This window comes from Heterocephalus glaber, unplaced genomic scaffold (genome assembly GCF_053883595.1).
Source record: "Heterocephalus glaber isolate CG9 unplaced genomic scaffold, H.glaber_assembly_v1.0 deba00000676, whole genome shotgun sequence".
NCBI classification, from domain to species: Eukaryota; Metazoa; Chordata; class Mammalia; order Rodentia; family Bathyergidae; genus Heterocephalus; species Heterocephalus glaber.
Window position 1 is genome coordinate 27,871,554 of NW_028258156.1, and position 7,385 is coordinate 27,878,938.

Here is a 7,385-nt window from a genome sequence, read left to right on the forward strand (position 1 = left end):
TTAGAAGTTCTGTACACAACACAGATAGTGGCCTTTGTCTGCTGTGACAGTTAAGCTTAATTGTCCATTTGACTATGTTAAGAGATTCTTGGTTCACGGTGGTATTATACTCATCAATGGATTGATCCACTGGTGTTCATAGCTGAATGTGCTATTGGGAGGTGGAGTCCAGTTAGATGTGGATCAATGGGAGTGAACCTTTGGAAAGGGTTCTATCATGGTTCTATTCACCTATGCACAGCTTCCTGGCCACCATGAAATGATAAGCTTTGTTCCACTGTGTCCTTCTGGGGTCATGTTCTTGCCAGTGAGTCAGCCAATCATAAACTGAACTCTCTGAAACCATGAGCAAAAGAAACCATTTCCTCCATTAAATTGTGTAGGTCAGACATTTTGTTCCAGCAACAAGAAAACTGACTCATACAGAAAATTGGTACTAGGGAAGTGGGGTGGTTGCTATTAATGTATCAGACAATGTGATTTAGAAGCTTTTCAAGTTGGTTTACTGGAGTAGTGTAGAAAAATTTGTAGATTCAAGGTATAAAAGGCCTGAAAAGTTGTAAGCAGAACCCAGTGAGTGGTTTTGGTTAAACCTCATATGACCAGAGTGCTGATAGTAATGTGGAAAATAAAGGTCAATTTTATCAGGCTTCAGTTTGAATGAGGACTCAATATAGGAACTCTATTAGGAATTGGACTATACAGACTATGTGTGATACACTCTGAAGAAAAAAGTTTGTCTATATTTTGCTCATGTTCTGCGATTTTTGCATGAGACTAAATTTATAGTAGCAGACTAATTGATTTGGTGGAGAAAATTTCAAGACAGCACAATGCTCATGCTGTGGAATGGGTACTGCTAGCTCCTTTTAGCTAGATTTATAGTGAGAATTGAAAGGTAAAAGAAGAGCAAAATTATTTGAAAAACTTGAATTTTTGTTGGGAAAAAAATGTGTAAAATTAGCGCCAAAGGAGGTGAGGTTATTGAAGAGATTAGCACAATTGAAAAGACACCAAGTACTTTGAAGCGGGACAAGAATAAAGATGCCTTGGGGGCATCTCAGGAATCAGCAAGACACTACCCATCAAAGGATCCAGGGTGTAAAACTGAACTTTTTCACTTAACAAGAGACACCTGTGTCAGCTGCTTAGGAAAGGCCATCTACTGAATTGTTTCTCAAGATTTATTTCATTGTGCTCACCCATCAGAGCACTCCAAAGCTGCTGTAGCCATGGTTCAAAGAGGCCTAGATACAGCTCCTGCTGGCAGTAGACCTTAGTGAAGTCTATGTAGCCTGCAGAAAGTAAGAATTATAGGATTATGTAAGCTTCAATGGAGATTTCAAAAGAAAACCTGGGAGGCCAGGCACAAATGTGTGAGAGGAACAGGAGTCCCTGAGATGGTGATGCCTGAAGCTGTGGAAATGAAGCCAACCAAAGACACAGTGGAGAGCCCAGGAAATTATAGATATCAAGAATGAGGAGCATCTGCCAAGGAGAGCCTCAGGCAGTGAGGAGAGGGAACAAGGCATGTGAGCTGCAACCAGCAAAGCCATGGTGTGCAGTCACTCAAGCCCCAGGACTTGATGTTTGTCCTGCTCGGTTTTGATCTTTCTTTTCTCAGATTCTTTTTTAAACTTCTATTCTTCCCATATTAAAATAAGAATGTTTATCCTGTGCCATTGTATTGTGGCATTAAATACCTTACTTAGTGAATTTTACAGAGGTTCACAGGTAACAGTTTGCCTTGAGCCTCAGAGGAGCCATTGATTCTGACTTTTGAGAAATACTGGAATTTTTGAGACTCTGAGGAAGACATGAATGTGTCTTTGATTGTATGCAGGATATCCATCGTGTTGGACAGAATTATGATCTTATTACTGTTTGTATTTGACATGGAATAAAGTTTAAGGAGATGTGTTTGGTTGTCAAGGAGTGGATTTAGATGGTTAAGCTTTAATTATCAACTTGACTGGATTCAGGTCTCCTGGAAAGGTGATGGGATGGTGGGGTCTTACACTCACTGGTGGTTTAATCTGCTGGTATTCATTTCTGAATGTGCTGTGAGGAGGGGTCCGTTTGGAGGTCAGGCATTGGTAGCATGCATTTAAAAGGTATATCTCTTGCTGGTACGTCTCCTTTGCTCTATGTCCTAATCTCTTTTAAGTGAGCAGCCTTGATCCACTCTGGCCTTCTGTTATGATATTTCTGACTTTGAGACCCCTGAAACCATGAAGCCAAACACCATTTTCTCCTTCCAGGTGTGCGTGTGTCAGCCAAGAGAAAGCTGACTAACACACTCATAAAATGATTATAAATCATTCTTTTCAGTTTATTTCTCTTTTAGCTTGGTTTGTGGTATATTTTGCTATGCAATGTTTTTTGTCCTTAGGTAGTGAAATGTGTATGCCTTTTCTCATCTGTATTCTGGATTTGTAGTTACGGTCAGAAAATATTTTCTAAGTTCCAGCTTACATAATAATTTAAATATAAATATTTTGATTACTCTGGCTCCAAGTCAAAAACCTGAATACTGTATACTCTTTCAGGTGCAGACACAAGTGACTGCAGAGGCTTTACCTGGTGGATGCCATGGAGAAAAGCTGCATTCTTCACCCTAGTCTTGGTGCATGGTCTTGAACTAGCAATCCCACTTCTGTGGGAAAGTCTGGCACACAGTCTGGAACTCAGTACTCCTCCCCACCCCATGACTCTCAAACTATTAGGTTACATTTCTAATCCCAGTGCTCCCATTTGGAGGCCTCTTTGGTGTATGACTGTGGTGGATCAAGGCTCATCTGAATCCTTCTTCAGGAACTTGTCTCACCTGAACCACTTCTCAGGAGGCCTTAAAGACACTTGCATACACTATCAATCAATATTCACTATGTGTATTAGTCATTTTTCCTGTCACTGAGACAAAATGCCTGACACCCACTCATAACTTAAAGTAAGAGTGGTTTAATTCGGTTTCGTTTCAGAGCTTTCAGTCCATGGTCAGGTGGATTGAGGGTAGAAACACCAGGGCTGAAGAGCAAGTGGAGAAAAGTTGCTCACTTCATAGAGAAAGGAAGCAGAGGTCAGGGAAAGAGTGCCAGCCAGAGATGTATCTTCCAAAGGCACAACCACAGTGACATGTTTCTTCAAATGGGGCTCCAACTCCCAATAACACATTCAGCTCCAAACATCAATGCACCATCACTGATGAGCGCGGAACCCCCGGATTGAGCCAGCTCCTCAGGAGTCTCTTCATCCACTCAAGTTGACAAGTGAGTGCAAGCATTGCCTTGTGTCCCTCTTCTAGTCCTTCTTCCCCGCTCTGCTTCACTTATAGCCATTTGTATGTGGCTCCCTGTGCAGCCAGAGGATTACCCTCTCTCCACTGATACATCTGACCCTCAACACAGGCAGTAGCTATGGCAAATATAAGACTCGAGGAGCAGGTGTTTTTCGGTTTAGCCTCTTGCTCACAATATCTAAGTAAGCGAATAAAGGCTTGAATTTTTACTTTCACGTTGATTTGATGTTTAGATTTACTACTGCAGCACCTGGCAGTGTGGCTCAGATTCTGACAATTTTAGATACTTTTATCACTTCAGTTTTTACATTCACATCTCCAAGCTGCTGGTAATTTTGCTTACTGGATGGTGTAAGGTTGGATTTGCCACTTTATCTATGAAGTTATTACTCCATCATCAGGGATTTAAAGGAGTATATTTTCTTCCTGATTTGAATTACGATCTTTAAACTATTCATTTATTAGTACTTATTTCCTGCCTGGAAGTGAAACTTGTTATTCACAATTGCAATTAATTGGTCAAAACAAAACATATGATGGAGGGTATGATTGAACAGGGTAGGAAAGTGCAATTTTACTCCAGGATGAAATCGCAGACATTTATAAGGAATAGAATCTAGCACACACCAACCTCACCAACATCTAAAGCAGTAAATGGTGAAATCACTGTTCTTTTCTACATGTCTTTAAGCTTAATCGGTGATAAATGCTAGCAGTAGTAAGTTTAATAGAATTTCCTCTAATGTTTTTCCTTAATATAAATAATTGGTTTGTCATTGAAATGTGTGAGTGTGCGTGTGTGTGTGTGTATATATATATATATGTTTTTATCTATACCTATATCTATATCTGTCTTATTTTACTATGCTCACTTTTTCCAAATTCCAAATTTTAATATTGAGGGAAATTAATACATTGATAAATGATTTTTCCTGAGAGCTACTAAGAGAAAGCATAATGTTAATGCATTTCTCAATTTAAAACCCTTCCGTTTCTCATGTAGTCTTGCACTAGGTCATGATTTATTATTGTATTAATGTGCTTTTGAATACTTGCGAAGAGAAAAGAGTATGTATTATTTGTCATGGTGTTTTCTTTGCATACAAATTTAGAATCACCTAGCTTTTCATTTAGCTCAACATAGGAAAGATGCACCGTATTCATTTCTTCTTCTGTCCCTCTGTCTCCCTCGCGTTCCTTCCCGCCCTCCTTCTCTTCCCTTCCTTTCCCTTCCCCTCCCTCTTTCCCTTCCTCCCTCCCTTCCTTCCCTGTCTTGTCAATGGCTGACTGAATGTGTTACCAATGTACATTAGCCACTCACGCCTCTCCCCCTCTATTGTAGGTGCTAGGCCTGTCATACCCAGAAGCACTTGGTTCAGTTCTGCGGCACTGATGGGCTTGTCACAGCACCGTACTAAGTGCATATTCTCCCAAGCCTCTTCATATCTCCCCCACTTCAATGCCTTTCCTGGTGCCAAAATCCATCATGTGATAAAGCACGCCCCATCTCACCACTCTCTGTCTCAGTCGTTGCTCTTATTTGTACCATCATTATGAATGTTAAGAAAAATAGTTAAATGCTGTCTTTTCATCAGCCTAAAACAGAGGAGCAGAGAAAAGGAGGGGCACAGTTCCTGCCCATCCTCATGCTGTGGCACAGGGATTGGCTACTGGAGTTTATGCTCCTCACAGACCCTGGGACCCCAAAGCAGGCTCAGGCAGACGGATCAGTTACAACTTTACTCCACCTGTCCTAGAGCTCAAGTAAATCTAGTTAAGAGGGCAGAACTTACAGGATCCAGAAATGAGGTTTTGAAGATTCAATACAATGATGTACTAGATTTGGGGGATGGGTTCTTTTGTTATGCTCCGCCCAAATTGTAGGTCTCCTCTATTTTTATGGCTATTTTAATTGAAAGTTGACAGAGGATGAATCAGGTCTAGGGAGATGGTGGTGCCTTGTTTATCATGGTGAAAATCAAGGAGGTGCTACAGTTTGCCTAAAGCTTTTTAATCAAACTACAGGTTTTAACGGAATCCACCCTTGCTCCCCGCAGACATTTAAGCATATATATCACATCGTATAACATCATGTCATGTCGTACCATAGATAATGCATATTGAATCTTTAAACCTCTATTGAGCTATGGAATAAACCAGGAGTATATCTCATTAAACTTACTTTAAAGTACGGGAGCTAAAATATCACAATTGGACAATATACAGAATGCCTTGAACACATCCATGTCAGCAGGTGCCAGCGCAGGGACCTCTCATTCCGAAGGACTCTGGTGGCTGTGGGGAAAGAACAGCTGCACTTCATGGCCAGGACAAGCTGAGGAGCACACAGAACCAAGCGAAGGTGGGCTTGTGTGGTATGATTCCCATTTCAAGGATTTTCATTCCTAACTAATATGATCATGTAGCAAGGTAATAATTAATACATACAGTAATAGTTTTGGTCTCTTTTGGAGTGGTTTTGTCAACTATCCCTCTCATTTTGTCATTTATTCTGAGAGGGAGAACAGAATGAGAGGAGAGGAATGCACAGGTACATCGCAGACCTGCTTTTCCTTATCCTATTGGTTCCAGAGCCAGCCTAGTACGGGAAACATTACAGTAGGTTTTGTGAGGATGGAACACTTCTTAGTTTTTGGTTACTTACACACATCTTTCATATCTAAAATGTCGTGAATGTAGGAAGGCTTCTACATAGTTCATCCCCCAATCAAAAGTTGGCCTTGTTTTTTTAGAGTTTTTGATGTTTGAAATAGTTTTCTATGTCCACATTAATTTGGAGCTTTATCAAAGTATGTGATAAGATAAACAACTTTCTAATATTCTGAAAGAGAGTAGTAATTTAGCCTCATCCTACCATAAAATCATTTAATTACTTTAATTCCCCCACATATTCAAGGTCTTTTGTTTCAAGAAATAATCTTATTCAGTCCCAGAGAAATACTTGTAATACAAGTAATACTTGAAATACTTGTAATATACGAGCCTAACATTAGTTTAGAAATTACCATTATAGTGTCAGAGATTTAGCTCAGTGGTTTCGCCGCCTGCTGCACAAGCTCAAGGACCCAAGTTCGATCCCCAGTACCAAAAAAAAAAAAAAACCAAAACAAAGAAATTACCATTATATATCCAGCGGCAGACTGAAGTCAGAGATTTTATATGCAGAGGGAAAAATGTGATACTGAGACCACAGTGACAAATTGACATTGACTATTTCACTCAAGTTGCTGGCAAGCATGACACCTTGACAGGCATGCCCTCCTGAAAATGGTGGCTTTTGCCATGTTACCCTCCTTGTAAAATCCAACTCGAATTACTTAGATAAACATAGATAGGTATCATCGATTCTTCGTAGCAGAATTCAGGCTACTATGGTTAAAATGATAAGCTGTTTCATTTTTTTCATTCCATGCACCATTTTTCTTCCTTCATTGAGAACTTTTTTCAAAGTTGAATATTCCATAATTAAATTACTAAATGGGAACCCTGAATAGTTTTACTATTCTGAATTATGTTGAAACTATTACATTTCTAACAAGACATTTTATAAAGCAAAAACATTTACAAAGTTTTGTTTCCGAACCTTTATACTGGTAGTGATCTCTTTACACAGCGGCACATATGTAGGAAAAACCTGTTGTTGCACTAGTCAAAAACTCCACGGGAAAATAACCCGAAAAATATTTCATGTCACATTTCTAATTTCTTTGATTCCCCAGAGGCTTTCTTGGCAATTCGAATTAACTTCAAAAATTTCATTTTTCGTCTTATTTCATTCATTTCTTAGTAAGTAGCAGTCAACCTGCGCGGAGGCCTTCTCTTTTGAATCCACAGTGATTAGCTCAGGGCCTGGTAAGCTTCCTGTTTATCAGATAATAAACCTACCTCTATTGCTGGGTGACCAAATCAAGATCACTGTGCTGCCATGCTCAGGCCTCACAACCTGACATGATTTCAGCTTCCTAAACTGAGTCAGTTCCAAAATTCTTTGGACCTCAAACATCTGATGGCTTTCAAATACTGCTTCCCTCCATTCATATGATGGTTTTCTAGTTCAATATTTTAT